The following is a 25,084-nucleotide window of genomic DNA, read 5'->3' on the forward strand; positions in this document are numbered from 1 at the left end:
ATATACATATACATATATATATATATATGTATATATGTATATATATATATATATATAAAATTGATTTCAGACAGGAAGGAAGGGAGGAGAGAGAGAGAAACATCAATGATGAGAGTCACTGATTGGGTACTTTCTGCATGCTCCCTACTGGGGATCAAGCCTGCAACTGGGGCATGTACCCTAACCGGGAATTGTACCATGACCTCCTGGTTCACAGGTTGACACTCAACCACTGAACCACACCAGCAGGGCTAAAAGTTAAATTTTAAAATGTGGTGTAAAACTAGACACAAGGAGAGAGGCAATAGATCAAATTGGCAAGGTCATCACTCAAAGTTTACTTTGATGAAGTCAGAAGGCATAGCAAGCAAATTACCAACTCTTCAAAGCAATTCTTTGGAATGGTCACTGGAAAGGAACTTGTAAAATTGCTGATGTCTAGAAATGCAGGAAATGTGTGTTATTTAAAATAAAAATAAAATAAAACAAAGTTAATTCCAAATACTGGTCGAGTGGAATTTGCAAAATATTTATTAAATAATTATTGTGACATTCACTTTTGATGGGAAATGAATGGATAAATACAACCTAATGAATAGATACTCAATCTTCACAGAAAAGTGAGAAATGTAGTGACACAGAGACCAAAAACATGTTTTCTCATAAACAATCTATGGGTTCCCTCAATTTCCAGTGTATATACCTAGAAATCCTTCAGTCCACCATACTTATCATTGAGAAAACATGTATGGAGAAATCCAGTATGATATTATTCAGCCCCTGGTTGTTTTTAAATTTAAGTAATGAACAAATTCATATATGGTGGTTTTTATATCACTTTTGGTTGCATAAATAACTATTTATTGTATATACGATAGTTGGTTTCAGATCAAAGTTGTTATGATAGAATATTGACATACAGCCTTAACATTTCCCTCGGCTTGCCTAAATTTTAGACAGTTGCTTTCTGACTACAGGCCCTTGACGTCCCTTTTGGAAATTTTGCAACTGTAAATTCTTCTTTGAGATGTACATCTTCTCCCAGCCTCTTGCCAGTGTTATAAAATAAGAATGCATTTCCCAAAGACCCAGGAATCATCCTCCTTAAAGAGACAATAAAAAACAGCCCCTATGACCCAGTCTTTATGGGGGGACGGGAGCCTAAATTTAATAAGGTTCAAGTAGGTAACACAGCCAATCATACTGACCAACCCCCCCAATATCTCTAGGACTCTTCCAATCGCTCACCCCAGAGTTTAAAATCCTCCCACCTTTTGTTTCAGGGGAGCTGAGTTTAATCTCTCTACCCTATTGCAATAATCTTGAATAAAGTCTTCTTGCCTATTTAACTTATTTGGTGCATTTTTCTTTGACAATATACTGTCATGTAACATGTATGCACATGATGAACATTTAAAACGCACATATTTTCACATATCCTAAAAGGACTGAGTTTAAAAGGAGAGATTAATGATTGAAAAGCACATTTTTCTTTGTACGGAAATTTTTTAAAGAGAGAGATATGTAAAAATATAACAATTTCATTTTAAAAATAGGTCGGAATCGTGGTCAGAGTACTTCCTATTCTTCTCTTATAGTCCATGATGGGATACCTAGGAGGTTTGCCTTAATGAAAAATTGAACAATGACTGTAACTTTTACAGATGGCCAAACCTAAAAAAGGCATGTTCAGCTTTTCTGTCAAATAGAATAGGCATTCAAAATAATCATATAAACTACCAGAAAGAGGGTGTGGTGCAATGAATAAGGGAAAAGAAACAGGAACATGAATATAATATATAAAAATCAATTTCAGTGGGGCAATCAATGTTTTCTTAAACTTATAGAAAGCTCAAGTCAAGATCTGCATAACCCTTATTTGCTTTGGGCCTAATTTTAACACCCAAAGTTAAGTGCACAATCAATGAGGAGGAGAAATCTTAATAGATTGTTTTTCAAAATTACCCCAAGTCAATAAAATATCAAATTAGAAGATCACATTATAAAGACTGGTTGATTGGCTTGAATAAAGTAATCGTTTTCAATCTTTTCGTAGGAAAGATAGAATTGATAGTAACTTTTAACTGTGTAACTCTTTATTATTCAGTTCGGAAAGTCAATATTTTTGTCTAAGTTATTTATGTCTTTAAAAAGGCAAGGACACCTCAAGTTTACACTGCTAGACTGAACTTGCTTCCCTTCACGTCTAAGGCTTACTACACTTACAATAAAGGAAACACACTGATAAAAAACCATAATCATGTGGAAAATAAGGAAGAGCCATCAGAGGCAGAGATTTCAAAAAGCTCAGTGGCCAAGACATGCAAAGGGTTAAATAGAGGAATTTTCTGCAAAGCAGAAAGCCTTCTGCAAAGTCTCATAGACACAAAAAGACAACCCCGGTACTATATGGTCTTGCTTATATGTGGAATAACAAAAATGTCCTCTCTAGCACCAGAATAGAACAATGGATGTTTCAGTGACTGCCTTTCCCAGTGCACTTCTCACCCTAGTCTCCTCACCACCTCCCTTTACATCCTCTAAACTCCTAAAGTCCTGAGTACTGGGAAACTAGCTATAGATTTGTTGTTCAAATAAAAATAAATAGGTTACTCTTCTTGCCCTGGTAGTGAAACTGACAGATAAGTAACTTTATCCCATAAAACAACTTAAAGGTCATAGGAACGATTGGCTAGGGAGGTATATAACTCCCAATAGAATGGAAATCAAACAGCAAAAGACAAAACAACGGTGTAATAAAAATTCTTAATTTTGTTGTATTTTAGTCCGTGAACATATATCATAAAAACGCAAACTTAAGTGCATTTTAATTCAAATTATGTAAACCATTTTGGAATAGTGCTATGAATCCTTTTATTTTTATTCCAAAAAAATAAAATAAGCGCCAACCAAACACTCATAAAGGAGAGGCATTTGGCATTGTTATCTGTTTTTAATTGTTTGTAATATTCAGCATGGATAATTTCTCATGTTTTCCTCCCAGTAAGTCTGCAAATTGTAACAGTGTGAAGGTTAAGACAGCTGTGGGTGTAATCACAAAAGAAACATTTGAAGACAAGGCGGCTAGCTTTTGCTCCTGGCATCTCATTATAACTTTTGGCAATGGTGTTTCTAGTGAAGAATTATTGACCTTAATTTTTGTAGCATCTCTAGGCTATGACTCAAAGGAGCTTTTATATTTTTATACTATACATTGCATCATATATAATGGAATCCAAAAAGTTCGCTGAAGCCCCAAATAATATTTGTTTGTTTTCCAAAACCTGAAGTCCTTCATCTTGCAATAACTATGTAGATCCTTTGAGATTTAACTCAGAAAGCTGGACTTAGAAGTGCTATCTAGTACTCACAGAGTTACTAGTTATTCTCCAGCTAACCCCCAGGGAAAAACTGTACTCTTTGTAATAATTCATGTGGATGAAAGTGTCTTTAAACTGGTGAAGTTGTCTTTCAAATTACCACAGTTTTCTTTATTTATATACACATAATTGAAGCATTTTTCTCCCCTCTCACCATATGCTTTAAAAAGTTAAAAACAAAGAAAACAGAACAGTAAAAATAATATTGCAAATGTAAAATTATCTTAGAGGCACATAAAAATATAAAAATCAATTCCTCCAAAAAATCATTCTTTTTTTTTTTAAATTAAATCTTTATTGTTCAGATTATTACATTTGTTCCTCTTTTCCCCCCTATTAACTCCCCTCCTCCCAGTTCCCGCCCCACCCTCCGCCCTCACTCCCCACCCACTGTCCTCATCCATAGGTGCACGATTTTTGTCCAGTCTCTTCCCGCATCTCCCACACCCCTTTCCCCCCCAAGAATAGTCAGTCCATTCCCTTTCTATGTCCCTGATTCTATTATAATCACCAGTTCATTCTGTTCATCAGATTATTTATTCACTTGATTCTTAGATTCACTTGTTGATAGATGCATATTTGTTGTTCATAATTTGTATCTTTACCTTTTTCTTCCTCTTCCTCTTCTTAAAGGATACCTTTCAGCATTTCATATAATCCTGGTTTGGTGGTGATGAACTCCTTTAGCTTTTCCTTATCTGTGAAGCTCTTTATCTGACCTTCAATTCTGAATGATAGCTTTGCTGGATAAAGTAATCTTGGTTGTAGGTTCTTGGTATTCATCACTTTGAATATTTCTTGCCACTCCCTTCTGGCCTGCAAAGTTTCTGTTGAGAAATCAGCTGACAGTCGTATGGGTATTCCCTTGTAGGTAACTGAGTTTCTTTCTCTTGCTGCTCTTAAGAGTCTCTCTTTATCTTTTGCTCTTGGCATTTTAATTATGATGTGTCTTGGTGTGGTCCTCTTTGGATTCCTTTTGTTTGGGGTTCTCCGCGCTTCTTGGACCTGTAAGTCCATTTCTTTCACCAGGTGGGGGAAGTTTTCTGTCATTATTTCTTCAAATAGGTTTTCAATATCTTGCTCTCTCTCATCTTCTGGCACCCCTATAATTCTGATGTTGGTACGCTTGAAGCTGTCCCAGAGGCTCCTTACACTATCCTCGCATTTTTGGATTCTTTTTTCATTTTGCTTTTCCGGTTGGGTGTTTTTTGCTTCCTCGCATTTCAAATCATTGACTTGATTCTTGCGCTCCTCTGGTCTGCTGTCGGGAGTCTGTATAATATTCGTTATTTAAGTCCGTGTATGCTTAATTTCTAGTTGGTTCCCCAATATAACATCGAGGGTCTCATTAGTTTTCTTGTAGATCTCATTAAGTTTATCGGCGGCTTCTAAACAGTTCTTGAGAGACCTTAAAAGTGTGGTTCTGAACTCTATATCTTCCATTGACAATTTTGTCCTGTTTCTTTGTCTCCGCATTTTGTTATGCTTCCTTGGTGCACCCCCTAGTGGTCTTTGTTCGCAGTCTTATAGTTAAACCTTGATTGTTGTAGCTAATTCCAGGGAGGGTTTGACCTCCAGGCCAAGTGGCTATGAGAATCAGCTGTGTCATCAGTGAGAGAACTTCTGTCCTCTAGGGAGGTGCTAATCTGGAGTTTGCCTGAGGCTATCCGGCAAATGCCTCTGTGCAGGGCTTGGGCGGGGCGGGTCGCACAGGATCAACAGGGTGGGCCAGAGAGAGCAGTTATGGCGGATCTCAGTCCTGTCCCCATGGGCTCTGCCTCTCTGAGTCCCAGCACCCGCTGCAAAGCTCGGAGAGAAAGCTGCACTGGCTCTGACCGAAGCCAGACAGTCCCGCTTCTCCCGTTTGAGTCTGGGTCCCTAAAGACTCGCCTGTATCTGGAGCCCAGAGTCTGCGACTCCCTCCCGATTGAAAACGCCAACCGCGCCCTCCGCCGCCAGCCCGCTCTGCGCACTCCGCACCTCAGAATTTGACTTCAGCACTGCGCCTCCTCTGAGTGTCCTTATGCGTTTCTCTTTCCTCCTAGTTGTAGGACTTCCACTCAGCCAGCGTTCCTGTGGTTCTGGGTGACGTCCGTTCTGTCTTTTAGTTTCACTTTTGAAGTAGTTGTTCAAAGCAACAAACTCCGGCGTTAACCTATGCCGCCATCTGGGTTCTCCTCCCCAAAAATCCTCCCCAAAAATCATTCTTAAAGAATGTGATGCATTGCAAAATCAAGTTTTTTGGCTCAGTGGATAGAGGGTCGGCCTTTGGCCCAAAGGGTCCTGTGTTTGATCCCAGTCAAGGGCTCCTCCCAGGCCCGGGTGTGCAGGAGGCAACCAATCGATACGTTTCTCTTACATTGATATTTCTCTCAGTCTTTCCCTCTCTCTTCCACTCTCCTTAAATATCAATGGAAAAATATGCTTGTGAGGATTAACAAAAAACAACAAAAAATTAAATGTTGGTTCACCTTTCTTCCAAAGGTGCTTATTTTACAGTAGAGTGTTTAATAAACTATTGTTTTCTACACATAATATAACACTGTGGATTTTAAGAGTCAGACAATTGTTTTCTTTGATCTTGAACAGCAAATTGAATTGCATGCTTCCTAGAGCAGAATGCTGTTTGTGCATAACTAATCATCTTCTACCAGGTACACAGAAGGGAAAGCTACTTGATATTCTACTGGGTCAAGTAATACCAAAAATGATAGCACTATCTTTCCTCTGTTTGTCAAATATCAAATCATTTTTTTTTGCATTTAAAAATAAAGAAAACCCCAAATTGACAAGAACTTATTTTTAATTCATAGGCAGTTTGGGTTGAAAAAGAATTTGAACAATGGAATTTGTCAATATTTTTATAACTTTTTTAGCTTCAATATACCTTCAGTAAAAGCTGCCATATTTGGAGACAGTCAACATTCAAATAGAATGTGTTATCAGGTAAATTGCATAGAAGTTATGGGTATCTTAGACAAATACTACTCAGCCAGGAAAACTTGTTTTGACCTAGGCACAATCCTTATTACTCAAATATCCAATTTCCCCTCCATCAGCTCAATGGAGAATATTTTAATCTAATATATAATTGTAATTTATTTTAATTTAATTTAAGATAATTAAAATTATATAACTTAAGCAAACTAATTCTGATTAAAGTTAGAGTGTTCTAAAAAGATAATCAATCCATAATCTTTTTTCTTTTTAACCTCAGGGATATGGAAGAAATTTTTTAGCCTACTTTTTAGCCTGGTGGGGATTTCACATAAATGGAAGTTTCCAGAATACAGGGTAGGACAAAAGTAGGTTTACAGTTATGAGTACAAAAACACAGAAGTGCCCAGCCAGCCTGGCTCAGTGGTTGAGCATTGATCTATGAACCAGGAGGTCATGGTTCAATGCAAGTCAGGGCACATGCCCATGTTGCGAGCTCAATCCCTCAACAGTCTTTAAACAAAGTTATTATAGTATTATTATTTATTTATTACCTATTGCATCAAATTTCATATGAACAACTGTAACCCTACTTTTGTCACATCCTCTAAGGCCCCTATGACTTAGTGTATTTTTAAAATACAAATCCTGATATTTATAATAACATGCTGTAATAATGAAAAATAAACATTTTAATGCCAACTTTACATGTTGTTAAGCACATTTCTTGACACTCGTGTCCTATGTCATATATGAACTTATTCTTGCCTTCATTAGTCCCACTTTTTATCTGTGTTAAACTTACATGAACAATAATTCCCCATTCCCAAACCCAGGTAAACTATCACTGCTTACCTCTGTCAGTCCTTGCAACATATACCATTTTTCAACACACTTTATTTCTATATAATATTATATGTAAACTAGAGGCCTAGTGCATGAAATTCATGCATGGGGGAGTCCCTCAGCCCAGGGCCCCTCAGGGGATATCCCTCTCACAATCCGGGACTGCTGGCTCCTAAACGCTAGCCTGCCTGCCAGCCTGCCTGCCTGCTCGCCCCTACCCGCCTCTGCCTGCCGGCCTGATCACCCCTAACTACCTCTGCCTCAGCCCCTGCCACCGTGGCTTTAACAGGAAGATGTCCAGTTTAATTAGCATATTACCCTTTTATTAGTATAGATGTGGAAGTATAATGTAGAAGGCTTAACTTATTACTAAGGCATTGGACAAAATGAATTGTACTTTAGATTCTAATGGCTCTTTAAACCCAATATATATCCTTTTATATGTAAAATGGAAGTGGGGGAGGTAGAAGAGGGTAAAGAGGGGATCAGTGGTGATGGAAGGAGACTTGAAGTGGGTGGTGATCACATGACTCAATGAACAGATGATGTATCGTAGAAATATACACTTAAAACCTACATAATTTTATTAAGCAATGTTACCCTAATAAATCTGATAATTTTTAAATCCTTTTAGAACTTCAGAAAGCTAAAAACCTATAATAATGAGATTTTATTGTTAGAGTCAGCATAAGATTAAAGGCATACAATAAAAATGCTTTTCACTTTAATCTTCCTTTATGCATTTTGTTAAGAACTTATTGAATTTATTTGAGAACCAAGTTGTCAATTGCATGTCCAGTTGCATGCAAGGGTTATATGATTCTTTAAAATACAGATGTGAGCATTTGGGGATAGTAAGTATGTAGAGTAAGCATGAAGATCGAAAGAGATACTAACTCTGTCCCCACTTGAAACTTCCTCATCCTTAGACTTCGGCTATAGTTGCTTCATATACCTTTAAGAAAAGCCCCCTCCACTCTGACATGACATTTTATTTTATGTATTAAATAGTAAATATGTCTGCACCCAAATACAATAATTCCTAAGTGATGTAAGCAACAGAAAGTTATATAAAAGCTCTTAAGAGAAATATTTTTAAATAAATTAAAGGGGAAGATTCAATGTTAAAAGCACACTGGGTCCTAGTAACATAGAGTAAATAATAATAAACACCCGAGGCTCTAATAACTTAAATATGACATCTCTCAGAGGCACTATTGCAAGGAAATGTCACATATTATCCCATCAAGCCCTTCAATTCTAACTTACAGAACAAAACAAAATCAAATTGCTGATAGGTACTTGTATATACGCTGAGATAAAGGGCCTTTTTTCTTTAACACGTAATACTAAAAAACCTAGTGGAACAATGTTTTTATTCCTTGAAAATTTACTTGTCAGACATATACCACTATTAAGCCATTAAATGAAAGGTACTGTCTCTCCTCATTATTTAAATACAACGGGAAAACCTCACACATTTTATTTCTTGCACAAAAGAATGTGGTGGGATGTAATTTTGCATGCAGGGATCCTTTTTTCTCTAATTCCTTTCCCTGAGGATTAAATTATTTTTTACAGGGTAACAAGGTTTTCAAATCCTCTCTCAACTCATTTTAAAATGGTGTCAAAAGCAAGGCTTGTTATATTGGATTTGTAGAAGTCTCAGGTTAACATCAATTCCTTTCAAATATTGATATGTAGAATAAGACATACATCTTTTTTTAATCAATTTATGTGTGAGGGCTAAAACTCAGAATTTCCTTCTTTGATTTCTGATTCTAAATAAATTTGTTACCTCACTTATTCTGAAGAATAAAGCTAGATTAAGAAAGAGTCCTACATTTTATTGGCTGCTCTAATCAACAGACAGTTAGACAAATCCAGAAACAGACCTACATGTCCTCGTCATTCATCTCTCAAGAGACACAGCAGGTAAAGCACCTGTTTTACATCCCAGGACTGTGAGCAGGCATCCATCTATTTTACGTCACCCTCGAGTGATTACACACAGTTTTGAAGACTGAAATGCTTTGTATTTTTAAAAAGAGTAATAAAAAAAGAACATAAAATTGTAATGTTCACTTTGCATCAATGCAAAATGTCCCGCTCCAAGATTCATGAAATGCCTTATTGTGCTGATATAAGAAGTTCTTTAAATTTGCAGTACTGGTGAAAATTAGAGCTAGATATTCCTATAGGAGCCATGGAAAGCTCTTTTATTAGTCTTCAAACACAAAACATAGAGTTTTCTTCAGAAATTTATTTAAATATTTTTTGCAACATCCTCCTCTTACTAGTTAGTGCATTTATACAACAAGAGACATGTGGGTGTGGGTTTATATTTTATTTCTAGTTGTTGTTGCTTTTTTGTTTGTTTATTTAAAATCCAGTGTCCAAGTCTCAAAGACTTCCTGGGCCAGGATTCCTGGGTTTTTCAAGGTAAAATGTGAACGTCATAAATTCCTTTTCCAAGGAGATATCCCCTGATTAAATAAATTACTTGCATTAAATTAAAGTTGTGGAGCATTTAGAAGCGAACTGCTGAGATCTACATAAGGTACAATAAGTGTGTAAAGGAAAAAGAAAACAGTCATGAAGTAACAACCAGAATAATTTCTGACTAGTGTGTATTAACTCAAATGGACTTTCTAAAACTTAAAATTTCAGGGTCAATCATTCAGGGCCCTTTTAGTGTTAAAAGGCTATGATTTTATCTGACTGGACTAAGTATCTTGCGTTATGTATGCGATATATCTTGCTATTTTTTTTTCTTCAAATGTTCATGTTTATTCCCTAAGCTCTTTAATGAACAAAGTGTTAGATAAGCTCCTTGAATCTGGGGATTATGTGTCATCTCCCAGAAATCCACAGCATGAACTTGCTGTGCTGGACTGTGGAGGATCAATACATGCTTTGAGGCACACTACTGCCCCCTAAGCCACTGAAATAGAGTTGCCCTTAAGAAGACACTAGCTCCCCAGCCAAGTGTCTGTCACAAGGAATGGTACTGAGCAGCGCCAGCTCTCTGTGAAGTGCAGAGGGCATTTTTACTGGGATCTTCTTGTGGAATAATATTTGATAAAGCCTGATAAGCTCTACCTTTCCTCTGTCCTCTGGTTACTTTCTTAGAAGCACAAAGAAACTTGCAGACTGACTATCCCTCCCCGATCCCCATATATCCTTCACAGAGGGAAAGCAAAGTCAAGGACAAAGGTCACAAATAAAGTTTCTTAATTCATCGTTTCTACTTAATGTCATAGAAAACCGTGTAGGTAGGAATTAAGTTTCCTGGAAGAGAAAATTATATCAATAAAACAGAAATGTTAATTTCAAAAGATCAACTACATTGTAAAGCCTTCTCATTTTTTCTCCTAAAGTCCATTTTTGTAATATTGATTCCTATTCTAACCTTAGGTAATAGACAGTTTCCTGCACTTGCCTTCACACTGGTTCTGGCTCAACCAGAGAGCTCTCTTCTGCTTTTTTGTTTTGTTTTGTTTAGTTTTATTTAATAAAAAATTTCCTTAATTATGATGATCATGATGGTTATCTCTTTCTGTATGGGCTATTATAATTAGAACAAATATTGTTGGTTAAGTTTAACTGAGGGCTTTATTTCATTTTAAAAATATTTTGAGGATATTTGCTATGTGTTTATTTTATAATAGACTATATTGGAATTTAAGCAATATTTAAAACTGTTTCTTTACTATGATCCATATTTTTTGCCATTTTACAAACTGAAATGCATTGAATATGAAGGTTTACTGATACGTTACCGAATAGAAACATTTTATAACTTTTCAGGATAGGAAAATTCAAACCATTTCTAATCTATCCCCATGGAGATGGTCATAGCTGAGTTTTCTGGGTGTTTGGGCACACACATGTATTTACGCTTATACACTGCAATGACAGTGCATTACACTTAGAATAAAATCAATATAAAGCCCTTCGATGGCCTTAGGAAGACCATGTGATGTGATTTCTTTTTTGAATTCATTCCTTACGTTTCCCCTTGCTCTGTCTTCTCTAGCAAGCCTTGCCTGTGACTCTCCATGGCCTCACCCTGTGTTCCCAGGTCACTGCCCCTCTTCCTCTGTATCCTTCAGATCTTCTGTCCAGGGTCTAAGCGGGGTCACCTCTGCTTAGAACATTTCATGAACATCTATCTTATGTATAATCTATCATCCTGCCCACTTCCACTCTCATTTTCCTACTCTTATTTTTAATAACATATTTTTAAATAATGTATCTCTATCTTATATTGTTTATTTCATTTGTGTGTAACTTCATGCAGCCTATCTTCCCCTCAAGAAGATAAACTTCATGGAGGCAGCAACTTTGTCTTATTAAGGCATTGCCTTCAACACATAGTAGGTTCCTTTTATTATTTCATAAACTAATGAACTGGTATTGACATTCTGTTTATCTCAAATTCCGTGTCATCAGTTTCTTCTATTCTGTGTGTTTCCAATGTTCCTTTTGCACCTATCTCTTAACTTCCTAATTTTGCCTTCATGAGACTCTCTGGACCTACCCATGCCCTTCAACTTGCTCACATGCCATTAGATACAGTCAGGGTTCCAGATGGTGAGTTTCCTAGCCTCTGCTCAGGAACATAATTCTTCTTTTTTTTTAAGATATTTTATTGATTTTATACAGAGAGGAAGGAAGAGAGATAGAGAGTCAGAAACATCGATGAGAGAGAAACATTGATCAGCTGCTTCCTGCACACCCCCCACTGGGGATGTGCCTGCAGCCAAGGTACATGCCCTTGACTGGAATCGAACCTGGGACCCTTCAGTCCACAGGCCAACGCTCTATCCACTGAGCCAAACCAGTTAGAGCAGGAACATAATTCTTAGAGTTAGTGTGCTTTTGTCTAAGATTAGTGTTCCAACACCTAAGGATTCCTCATATCCCTAATATGTAAAGAGCATGTTTGCAACTACAGAGACAAGAACTCAATGCAGATTTCATTTTAAGTTTTGTTCTATGAAAAATTACATCTAATGGCTGTTTCCTGCCCAGTTGGTGCGGCTCAGAAGTTGAGCTTTGACTTATGAACCAGGAGGTTACACTTCAATTCCCATTCAGGGCTCAATCCCCAGTCTAGGGTATGCAGGAGGCAGCTGGTCAATGATTCTCTCTCATCATTGATGTTTCTATCTCTCTCCCTCTCTCTTCCTCTCTGAAATCAATAAAAAAAAAAGATTGGTTCCTGTTATGAAATTCTGAAAACACACACATGCATAGCTATATATGAATAGATATTCAATTACTGGCCAGATCTACCAGGAGCAGAGAGTAAAAAGCAATTGGATGCAGAATTTGAGAGCCCTGGCCCTGTTTGTGGTATGGCCCTTGTGTTTTAGCATGTGACACAGCCAATTATTTATTTCCTGAAATTTGGTAAAATATTTCCTACCATCCATCCCTGTCTCCCTCCCTCCTTCTCTTCTCTCCCATTCTTCCATACATGTGAGTGGATTGCCTCATGTGCACTCTGAACTGGGGATATCACAGAACTGATGGTCAGCTAGTGTGCATCTGTGTGGCTTTGCAAATGACTTCTTCACATTTTGGTAATCACTTCTCGGCATCTTCCAAAGCCCTCATTCCACTTACTGTTCTGGGGACCACTCCCTTCACCATGATTTAGAAACTTAAACTCCAATTGCAATGCCTGTCGCAGCAGGGCCCTGCTTCAGTGCTAGAGCAGGGGAATTTCTGGTTGTGAGACAGCCATGCTCAGCCACCCATTAAAACTCCCACCAGCTGGCTCTGGGCTTCAGCACTGGCTCCTTCCCCAGAGCTCAGAGGGCCAAGCAGTACACTCACCAAACCCCATCCTGTTCAGGGAGGGTAAGTCCCTGGAAGAGTAGGAGGAAGAGAAGGCAGCCTTCATGCTGGGTTTGGGTAAATAATTAAGAGATACCTAGTGCCCTTCTAGGAGCAGAGAAATAAGCAAGTTAAAATTCAATGGCTGCACTGTTCTGTTCAATAGAATTTTGTGCATTAAGTGGGATCGCTAACCTAACCTCGGCAGTTAAAGCAATATCAGAGGAAATTCCTTTTAAGACATACGGCCAAGAAAATTGGGGTGAGCTACAGAGAGAGCGAGGGGAACATCCTGTGGAGAGGCTCCAAGTATGAGCAGGATCCGGATGTCTTGGGGAATATAAATATGAGGGGAGTACTGAGACTGGGGGGGGGGGGGGATGTGGGAATTGGGGGAATAGAAATATAGGATCACGTGTGCCAAGGTACAGATAGTTTCCAGCCCAGCAGTTTGTTCTCTGAAACCAGAAACTAATCAAGTTTCCTGACTTCTGAAAAACGGCTCCATTCACTCCTCATTTCCCAAAGGAGTAAATGAAAGCTTCTATCTGTAAATCATATTTACAAAATGGTACTGAATGTTTTAATTGTGGAAGGATTGTTCTTCTTTCTTCCTATCAACATTTAAACAGCCATATGTTATGGGAGCTAACTAAGATCATTGACCATGGAGGCAGGAAATCTGGGGAGGACTCCAGGTTGTGCCTCTGATTAATTCTATGATATAAAAGTTATTCACCCACTCAGCCCTTATCTGTAAGACACAGGTAATCAGAACATCCAAAGTGTGTAGGAGATTGCCTGACCTAGAACAAGCATTCACTACACGTCAGCAACCATTGACTTTACTTAAATTATAACACTGACAGCAAGGAAATGGCCACAGTTATAAGATTTTTTTTTTCTGAAAAACTATTTGATTGTAGAATAATATCCTGTTTCAGGTATTACATAGTGTGTACAGCCTAGAAGGCAGAAAGTTATAAGGGCTTAATTTACAGTTATCTCAGTCAAGTAAATTAACATATTTTAATAACTTCCTACATCATAGTAATAAGCCTGAAGCAGTCCCGAATGTGTAGGCTGGGCTGGCGAGGCAGCCCAGAAGGAAACTAGATAAAATGTAAACAATTCCAAAGATTATAGGCAGTTAATGGAATGGCGAGGGTAAGATTATATCTTCACTGTAAAAGGACACAAAGAAATAATTTAGGCAAATTAGATAGTTAAAACTGTATCTAGCTAATAAAAAGCATATTGAATCTCTGGTATTATTTCAAGTTGTTTTTTTTTTTTCTTTTCCAAAACCATCTTTACATGCTTATGAAAGAATGTAGCTGATTTATAATAATTAGTGACAAGACCTAAACTTTCTTTTACTGTAGAGAAAACCTGATTGCCTCACTACCTGAAAAGAACAACTCACCTAAATTACAGCTTCACTATGAAGTCCCGAATTCACCTCTGTAAACTCTTTAGGATGCTCAGTATCACAAGGGACACAACTCCAAGCTCATTGAAGTGCATCAGCACTTATAAGAACCCAACAAGCAAATGGTAGCATGCATTGTTTGGCCTGGCATTAGGGAAATGAAACGTCTCTGAAATTTTCTCATTACATTTATTTTTCATTCTCTTCACATATTTCTCTTTAAATGGAGATTTTTCTCTCTGCTTCTTTTTATCTACATCTAATAAAGATCAATGATGCCAAAAATTCTGCAAGATTCAAAGGAAAACTTTCAATAGCCACAGCCAAAAGTATCAATGCTTCCCCTTAAGGTTGTTTTTCATACATGGGTAACTTAAAATCACTCATGTGGCAGAAGGGATATTAAAATTACACATTTTAAGTCTGTGTCACTTTTTCTAAAATCCTGGTATAAACTACTAATATTTTTTTCTTTAATGAAACTGGGGGTGGTGGTGTCTGGTTCTCAGGACATTAGTCCAAGTTAGTTATTGAGCCAGCATTATGCTTTATGTTGTACAATTTAGACTGTGTGTAAGCACTCATAAAACAAGTCTTCCTCTTTTATCGTATACGAGAGGCCCGTGCACAAAATTCGTGCATGGGTAGGGTCCCTAGGCCTGGCCAGCGATCAGGGCCCAGCTTTCCTTCATTCCACGCAGTCCCCTAGTGGTCAGCGCCCATCATAGCAAGAGATCAAACTCCCAGCCTCCTGGTCGAACTCCCGAGGGGACACTTTGCATATTAGCCTTTTATATATATAGATGGCTTCAGATTATAAATATGCCCAAAGGCTCAACAAAGAGCTTCTGGCTATAAATAAATAAACAAACCCGTTTTCTCTGCTTTGTCAGACAATCAAAATCTGTCCTTTCTAATGCCTCTGGATTCTTGTGTGTTCAGAAGCAAAGAAAAATGTATTAACTCTTTCCTGTTTACATTCCTGTCCTCCCCCGCCCTTTTTTTTGGCTATGTATATTCCTTGTATATATATTTCTCCAGAGGGAAGTTCAACTACTATTTAATTTTTAAATTAAATTTATTGGAGTGATGTCATTTAATAAAATATATAGGTTTTAAGTATAGATTTCTATGATACATGATCTGTATATTGCATTGTGTGCCCACCATCCAAGCAAATAATCTTCTTCCACCATATAATTGACCCCCTTTACCCTTTACTATCACCACACCCCCTTCCCTCTGGTAACCACAATACTTTTGTCTGCGTCTTGAGGGTTTGTTTGTTTTCCTTGTTTGTTTGTTTGTTTGTTTTGTTACTTCCAGTTTTGTATCTCACAAATGGCACTGTTTCATTTTTTTCTTAGGGCTGAATAGTATTCCATTGTACATAAGTGCAACATCTTCTTTATCCAATCATCTCTGGAAGGACAGTTCAGCTGTTTCCAAGTCTGGGCTGCCATGAACAATGCTTTAATGAACATAGGGATGAGTATATCTTTGCAAATAAATGTTTCCAGAATTTTGAGGTAGATATCCAGAAGAGGGATTGCTGCGTCATATGGTAGCTCTGTTATTAATATTTTTGAGGTACATCCTTAGTTTGTAACTCCTATGTCCTTAAAATCTTCATACATATAATATGTCTAAGTAGGTAGGAATTATACAAGGGTGCATATCCTGTGATTTTAAGAAGACATCTAAACTTTATATCTTTGAGAGATTTATAATTTTCTTCCAAAAAATATACACATATTCAAAATAAAACTGATTACACAGTAGCAATTGCTACTGTAATTGCTAATTACACTACATTATATAGAAATTTTAGTGATTTTTTTAATAAATTCTAAATAAACAAAGGTAAAGATTAATATTTAAAATTCATTCAAAATAAAGCTTCAACATTTCTTTTTTTTTTTCTTCAATATATTTCATTGATTTTTCACATAGAGGAAGGGAGAGAGACAGAAAGTCAGAAACATCGATGAGAGAGAAACACCGATCAGATGCCTCCTGCACATCTCCTACTGGGGATGTGCCCGCAACCCAGGCACATGCCCCTGACCAGAATCGAACCTGGGACCCTTCAGTCCGCAGGCCAACGCTCTATCCACTGAGCCAAAGCGGTTTCGGCGACATTTCTAATAGATTTACTTATGTGACAAGAATGCTTAAATTATTGTGATTTTTATTTTAGAAACAATACACTAGCCAAGATGCAACCTAAAGACCCATCAATAGGCAATTGGATAAAGAAATGTGGCACATATATATAGTAGAATATTACTCGGCTACTTACCACTGGTTTTTCGGTAGCAATTAAACACCGTTTTAATTTCAGTCCAGCAAGTACATGTTTTCAGCATGTTATCTTAATAAAGGACCTATTTGCAGTTCTGTTCTATTGCACAGTCCATGTTTTCTCCTCTTCTCTTTCTTTCAACTTCAATGAAGTCTCCCTATTGTCTCATACATTTCTCTTGACACTAAGCTATGTACTGTATTCTGTTGGTGGCCTTTCCTGAGGATAATTGTAAAATCTGTCTTTTTCCAATTATGAGAGGTGTTCTATAAATTCTTTGGGGTGTATTTGTCTTGAGATGTGTGCCCATAACTCTCATTAATGTCGCCCATTTAAACTTGATCTAATGCTTTCCTTTTCTCTCTAAGTGACTCCAGTCTAGCGTTAATGCAGCTTTGTTTATAATCTCTAAACCACCCCCTCTCCTACATGCAGTCTCTCCCAAATGCTATGCATGGAGGTCATTTATGAAAGTGTATATCACAAAGCAATATCAAACCAACTGCTTTCCTTGAAAGGTAAAAGACTATTACTTCTTTTTCAGATGCTCTACTGCAATATATAAAATACAATATTTAAGCATGGTAGACTGAGAAAGAGTAATATTGAACTAAAACAAACTTAGCTGTAAAAATAACTTGCTTAGATTTATCAATGAAACAAGGATCTATGGGAATGAAAGTTACAGAAGTTCTGTCCTAAACAATATTAAGAAATGGCACACTCTTCATTTAAACTTGAGACTATATCACTGGTCTGTAATTTCATTTATTATTGTGAATATTTCATAAAGTTCTTTTTGATACACGTTCTTTTGAATGCAGGCAATCTGTGAAAAGCCCCTGATTTCATATCATTTTCTTCAACTTTTATTTTTCAGCTTTCAAAATTCCTCATAATATCCACATTTTCAACATATTCCATACCTTAATTTCCAGAACACAATGCCCTATCATGACAGTAAATTTCAGCCCTATTCCACATGAGTTTTCACATAATGTGTATAGAAAACTTGTCATCACCTAGGATATATAGTTTTAAAAAACTAAATATTGTGTTACAGCCTTTTTACTTCCCTGTGATTTTTTTTCAGTTTTATTGAGAAATAATCAACATATAACATGGCGTAAGTTTAGGGCATTCAGCATAATAGTTTGATTTACATATATTGTGAAATGATTACCACAATAAATTCAGCTAACATCGATCTTATCATATGGATACAATAAAGAAGAAAAAGGGGAAAAATCTTCTTGAGATGATAATTACTCTCATTATCCTTATACCTGACCTTGTCCTTAATGAACCTGTTCTCCCAGTTTGTCACCCCCTTGAAATTCCATTTCACAAGGTATTCAGCTCTAATTCATTGGCTATTCTAACTTTCTACCACAGCCATGTGTTCAAAATAAACCTTGGATATTCTCAATAATTTCATTTCTCAGATCCAGCTCCAGGTAGCTCAGCATTATTAAGGAAAATATTCACAGAAAGACTCCATTACAAACAGGTTTCTAGTTTTCTCTGGATTTTAAAAATATGTATTTCAGCCCTAGCCTGTTTGGCTCAGTGGGTAGAGCGGCAGCCTGCAGATTGAAGGGTCCTGGATTTGATTCCAGTCAAGGACATATATAGGTTGGGGCTTGATCCCTAGCCCTGGTAGGGGCACATGCAGGAGGCAACCAATCGATGTGTCCCTCTTACATTGATGTTTCTCTCTGTCTCTCATCTCTAAAAATAGTGGATAGAGCGTCGGCCTGCGGACTGAAAGGTCCCAGGTTCGATTCCGGTCAAGGGCATGTACTTGGGTTGCGGGCACATCCCCAGTAGGAGATGTGCAGGAGGCGGCTGATCGATGTTTCTCTCCCATCGATGTTTCTAATTATCTCTCTCCCTTCCTCTCTGTAAAAAATCAATAAAATATATTTAAAAAAAAAAATCAATGGGAAAATGTCCTCAGGTGAAGATTAACAACAACAACAACAACATATATATATATATATATATATATATATATATCTCCTATCTAATAATAGAGAAACATGTTAATTAGCCGTACCTCCGCTACCCTTCCCATTGGCTAATCAGGGCGATATGCAAATTAACTGCCAACCAAGATGGCGGCCGACAGCCAGGCAGCTTGAAGAGAACAGGAGACTTGCTTGCTTCAGTGACGGAGGAAGCCAGTGACGTTCCCTGCCTTCCGCTGCCAGCCTCTGAGCTTGCAGTTTAAGAAACATTGTTACAAATATAGAAGCTAAACAAAACCCCAGAAACCTGCTTTCAGCCAGCCAGGCTTCAGCCAGCAGGTCCGCAACACTGTTTCAATTATAGAACAAACGCAGATCCCTGCTTTCAGCCAGCCAGGATCTCAGAGCTGGAGTGAGCAGGACTGCAACAGTGTTACAATTATAGAACCCAAACAAACCAGATACCTGCTTTCAGCAGCCGAGGCCTCAAGCTGGAGCCAAGCCTCAGAGCTAAAGCTGGCCCAGAATAAAAAAAAAAAAAAAAGAAAAAAAGAACAGGTTGGGAGCTTCAGTCACCCGCCACCCTGAAAACGGTCCTCAGCCCCTCACCCAGACTGGCCAGGTACCCCAGTGGGGACCCCAACCCTAAAAGGGGTGTGACCAGCTGCAAACAGCCATCATCCCCTCATCCAGGCTGGCCAGGCACCCCACTGGGGACCCCCACACTAAAGGGGGTGTGACCAGCTGCAAACAGCCATCATCCCCTCACCCAGGCTGGCCAGGCTCCCCAGTGGGGACCCCCACCCTGATCCAGGACACCCTTCAGGGCAAACCATCTGGCCCCCACCCATGCATCAGGCCTTTATCCTATATAGTAAAAGGGTAATATGCCTCCCAGCACTGGGATCAGCAGAGCCGCGAGGCCTCCCGGCACTGGAATCAGCATGACAGGGGGCAGCAACCAAACCCCCTGATTGGCCCTGCTCTGTGTGTCAGGGTGCGGCGCCCCTGCCGGGAGCCGGTCCATGCTTGCTGTTTCAAGGGACCTGGAACATATGGCATACTGTTCTTAATATGTTTGCTCACCTTCTTGGCACTATGTGTTTTAACCAAGGTCTCCTCTCTGAGAAAGGTTGTTTCCCCAGGTAGGGATTTTCCCCTGAAGTTAGGGAGGGAATAAAACCTCTTAACTAAGTGCCAGGCGGGTAATTAATCACTTTAACTACGAACAATCGTGCTTAAGCTACATAATCTTTACTCCCTGGAATGAAGATAAGAAACGCCCTAACCTTTGTAATAGAGATTGATAGGATTGAGTCAACTGGTATAAATACAGATGCAACAAGACAGCAAGAGACAGAACTTAGAACACAGAACTTAGAACACAGAACTTAGAACACAGAACTTAGATTGAGAGAACATGGCAAAAGATCCTGGACTGAACCTGACTACAGAAATTGGCAAGAGAACCTGACTAGAACCTGGTGACTTAACCTGGCTGGAGAACCTAGCGAGGGAACTTGGCTACAGAACCTGGCTGGAGATCCTAGGCAGAACCTCTCTGGAGATCCAGACCAGAACTTGGCTAGAGATCCTGGCTGGAGATCCTGGCTAGCATGCTGATCAACTGAATGCTGTCTCTGTGTCATTCCTTCTTCGCCGACTCCATCCACACCTTTGGGGACCCCTGGACCCGCTGGGGTTGGACCCCGGCAAATGGCGCCTGAACAGGGACCCCTAGGTAAGCGCCCCACACTCGGGACGGACAGGACTCCACCGTAGGAAGAGGGTGGATAGTCTTCGCCGACTCCGTCCACACCTTTGGGAACTCCTGAAACAGGATTCCCCTAGGTAAGCCCCCCTCCCCATTGAGAACCCCCACACTCGGGATGGATAGGACTCCACCAGGGTGCTACAGACCCCCCAGAGAGGATAAGTAGGGTAAGAAGGTGGATAGTACAGAACTTAGATTGAGAAGATGTGCCATACTGAGTCCAAAGAAAGAAGACTCTGTATTGATCTTTACATTAAGAAGACGTGCCATACTGAGCCTAAAGAAAAAAGACTCTGTATTGATCTTTTAACACATATGCTTGCTAGCAGAGGAATTAAGGTTACTCCCAGTCAGACAGAACGTTTTATACAAGAAGTATGTCCATGCTTTTCTGAGGAAGGAAAGGTAAATGTAATGGCATGGGAGAAGGTAGGCCCAAGGAGCCTTATCCTTAACCCCACTGCAGCCTTTCCACCCTGGGAAAGTGCAGGATTGGCAAGCTCTCCCTGGGGTGATAGATCAGGACTCAGGTAATAGCGGAAAGCGTCAATCCTACTCTTAAAATGGATACAAGAGAGCATTTGGGGTTTTTTCTTTTTGATGCCTGCTTTTAAAAAATAAAAAAGGGGGAATTTGCCGGGAGCCGGTCCATGCTTGCTGTTTCAAGGGACCTGGCATATATGGCATACTGTTTTTAATATGTTTGCTCACCTTCTTGGCACTATGTGTTTTAACCAAGGTCTCTGAGAAAGGTTGTTTCCCCAGGTAGGGATTTTCCCCTGAAGTTAGGGAGGGACTAAAACCTCTTAACTAGTGCCAGGTGGGTAATTAATCACTTTAACTATGAACAATCATGCTTAAGCTACATAATCTTTACTCCCTGGAATGGAGATAAGAAACGCCCTAACCTTTGTAATAGAGATTGATAGGATTGAATCAACTGGTATAAATACAGATGTAATAAGACAGCAAGACTCAGAACTTAGAATACGGAACCAAGAGAGACAGAACCTAGGCACAGAACCTACACAGAACATTCTCTAGAGACAGAAGAACTTCGCTGGAGAGAACATGGCAAAAGATCCTGGACAGAAACTGGCCTCAGAACCTAGAGACAGAACCTAGCGAGAGAACATGGCAAAAGATCCTGGACTGAACCTGACTACAGAAATTGGCAAGAGAACCTGACTAGAACCTGGTAACTGAACCTGGCTGGAGAACCTGGACAGAACCTGGCTGGAGAACCTAGCGAGGGAACATGGCTACAGAACCTGGCTGGAGAACCTGGAGAATCTGGCTGGAGGACCTAGCAAGAGAACATGGACACAGAACCTGGCTGGAGATCCTAACCAGAACTTCGCTGGAGATCCAGACCAGAACTTGGCTGGAGATCCTGGCTAGAGATCCTGGCGAGGCTGCTGATCAACTAAACGCTGTCTCCATGTCATTCCTTCTTCGCCGACTCCGTCCACACCTTTGGGGACCCCTGGACCCGCTGGGGTTGGACCCCGGCACGCCCCAACCCCCCACGGGCCTTGCTCTGTGTGTGACGGGGTAGAGCCATAACCTCCCTAACCGCCCTGCCCTGAGTGTGAGAGTGGCGGTGCACCAACCCCCTGATCGGCCCTGCTCTGTGGGTGATAGAGGGTGGCACTCCAACCCTCTACTCTTTTACAAAATGATTTATTTATTTCATCTTAATATTTGAAGTTCATTTCAGGAACACATTGCTGAAGCAAAAAATAAGAAAAAAATAAAACAATAAGGACTGGCTTTCCTCTGTGCTCTCCAAATGTTTTTGAAATTTAGTGCAAAATGTACTTTTCCATCAGCCTGCTCTCAGTTACTGACCCATAGCTACATTGAAGTTACTTCTCATTGTAACATTTTGGCACAGTTTTCAGCTATTCAGTAATTATTCCAAATACTAAATTATTCTCTCTATCATAGTTTGCACAGACAGCTACAACTACCCTAGTTTTAAATGAAATTCCAAATATTACTCAAAAGATGATATTAAATTTTTTAAAAGTCCATGCAAATATAGCATAAAAACTATCACAAACCACATTAATCTACTTTATACACACAATTATCTTTTCTTTATAAAGCTATATTTTTATATAGTGTCGGTTCTCTCTGATATAGGAAATTTATCTATGTAGAATGATCACTATAGAATGTAGGACTCAATATAGTATTTTACTTAAGATCTCAGAAAAAAGGAAAGTCATATCTAATGCATCCTATGCATCTATCCATAGGTCACATCCAAGTTCAATAAAGACATAAAGACATTTTGGCAGATGATCTCAAGGAGATATGTCTGGAATTGCAATAGATATTTCATTGCAGAAATTGATATGCCAGGTCTTGATGAGCCTAAGAACAATTAAATCTTCACAATTTTTTTTTTCATGTATGCTTTCAATCATTCAAACAACATCCAAATAGAGGAGTTAAATTTGAGCTGTATACATATGGTTATTTCATATCCACTGTAAACTTCCACTAGAAAATAACCTATTTAAGGGAAGGCATCATTCCTCATCCACATATATTGCTTACCTAACCCGACACCTGGTGGCATATACGTGCAACATAGGTGTAGCTGTGTTGCAATAAAACAAATTTACACAAACATGAGGTTCCAGCCAGCCTGTTGAGGCCACAACAAAGACCCACAGGATGAGTCACCCTCTACAAGCCCTGTGGCCAGATGAGGGGCCAAGGCTTTAGAAACCTGAGCCCCCACACCCATTTGATGGAGCTGATCTGGCGCTTGCAGCAGACCACAGAGGACTACATCACGCAGCTGGAGACCAGGCACCTGCAGCAGGACCTGGTGCAGGAGAAGCAGAGGCACAGTCAGGACACCAGGGAGCAGGAAGCCAACCTCATCCACAGTGTTCAATCTCTGACACTCTGGGGCCACAAGTAGCCGGGAGCTCCAAATGCTCTTCCCCCCACCCTTTCTCTGGACTCTAGGGGTGATGTAGGAGGTGGGCAGCAGGCCCAGTCATCCAGACAGCCTGACTAAGTAAGTCACCAACTGAGTTATTTGGAAGCTGCATTCATTGGTCATGACATGTGCAACCATGGGATTGACATCTCTGCCTTGTACTACTCCAGCCAGCTAGACTACATGAACTACCAAGGAAGACAAATACTATGGAGACAAGAAGACCTTGGGCTTCATTGACCTTGGTTTCAGTGAAAACAAGCTCTGTATTGATTTGATGACTAAAAGCCTGCCCAAACAGCATGGCACAGTGGTTGAGCCTCCACCTATGAACCAGAAGGTCGATTCCCAGTCAGGGAACATGCTGGGGTTGGGGGTTCAATCTCCAGTGTGAGGCATGCAGGAGGCAGCCAATCAATGATTCCCTCTCATCATTGATGTTTATTTATCTACTTCCCTCTCCCTTCTACTCTTAAGTCAATATATATATTAAAAAATAAAAATAAAAGGTTGAGTCAGAGTGACATGAACAACATTGATGATGCCCGACTGCAAAATTCTGACTGGAGAAGACAAACAATCCTGTGGGAAGAAGTGGCTCGAATTCCCTGGCCTACTACTGCAAGGCACCTGGCCAGCTTGATTCAGAAATGTGGTTTTTCTACGTGGCTGCTGCTCTGTGTTCTTCACCCATGGTCCTGTGTGATCCAGGTGAGGACTTTCTGACCCCCACCCAGTTCTATGCTGGTTTCACCTTTACTCCCACATGAATGTGAAAATTGAGCCGGTTCATGTCCATCTGGACAGTAAGATCACTGAGGTGAACACTCATCCCTTCCAGCTGACTGTGGACAAGTTGGAGAAAGCCCTGCTTCAGGTCAGCCTCAAGGGAAGAAAGACCAAAAGCCTTGTGTTCATGAACCACAATCCTCTGGGAGACATCTACTCCTGGGACTCACTGAAGGAATACCTAGAATTTGCCAAGAGGTACAACCTACATGTGATTACAGATGAGATTTACATGGCAACTGTGTTTGATGAGTCCATCATCACAGTCCACAGTGTTCTGAGCAGGAAACATCTGCCTGACCCCAACAGGACCTGTGTGATCTGGGGCACCGGTAAGGGTTTGGAGATCTCTGGCCTCCATTAAGCACTCTGTACACCCACAACAAGGAGGTGGCCTCTGACGTGAGCTCTTTTGGCTTCCCCCACAGCATTCCTACAATCAACCTGTGTTGGCTTCTCCAGGATACAGAGGAATTGACAACGTGTACTGCCCACTAATCACTCCTGGGCTACAGGCAGCTCACAGGTATAACAATAACACAGTGAAAGCATTAAAGTTCCCTTTTCTCAATCATATCTCGGGCCTCTATGTCTGAATCAACTTAAAAAGTACCTGAACCTATCCATATTTGAAGAAGAGCTGCTCCTTTATCACCCCTTCTTGAACAACTACCTGATACTATCCCCAGACAAGTCTTGCACATGCGAGGAGCCTGGCTGGTTGCATCTAACCAATTTGGATAATCGCCTCTGCCTAAACGTCACCATGCATCGGTTATCTCAGGCACTAGAGGAGCATGGGCAGTACCTGGCAAATAAGCAACCAACGATGCACTGAGGGA

At 39.6% G+C, this 25,084-nt stretch overlaps 1 protein-coding gene and 1 pseudogene across 1 annotated transcript in view; one reads left to right on the top strand and one right to left on the bottom strand.

Moving 5' to 3' along the window:
- CDH12 (cadherin 12) overlaps positions 1–25,084 on the bottom strand; it is a 723,975-nt gene that overhangs the window by 510,924 nt on the left and 187,967 nt on the right. The gene's annotated exons all lie outside the window — the stretch shown is intronic.
- On the top strand, positions 11,687–25,080 carry LOC118655961 (annotated as a pseudogene).

The sequence above is a fragment of the Myotis myotis genome, unplaced genomic scaffold, assembly GCF_014108235.1.
Source record: "Myotis myotis isolate mMyoMyo1 unplaced genomic scaffold, mMyoMyo1.p scaffold_m19_p_5, whole genome shotgun sequence".
In the NCBI taxonomy this organism is placed as follows: Eukaryota; Metazoa; Chordata; class Mammalia; order Chiroptera; family Vespertilionidae; genus Myotis; species Myotis myotis.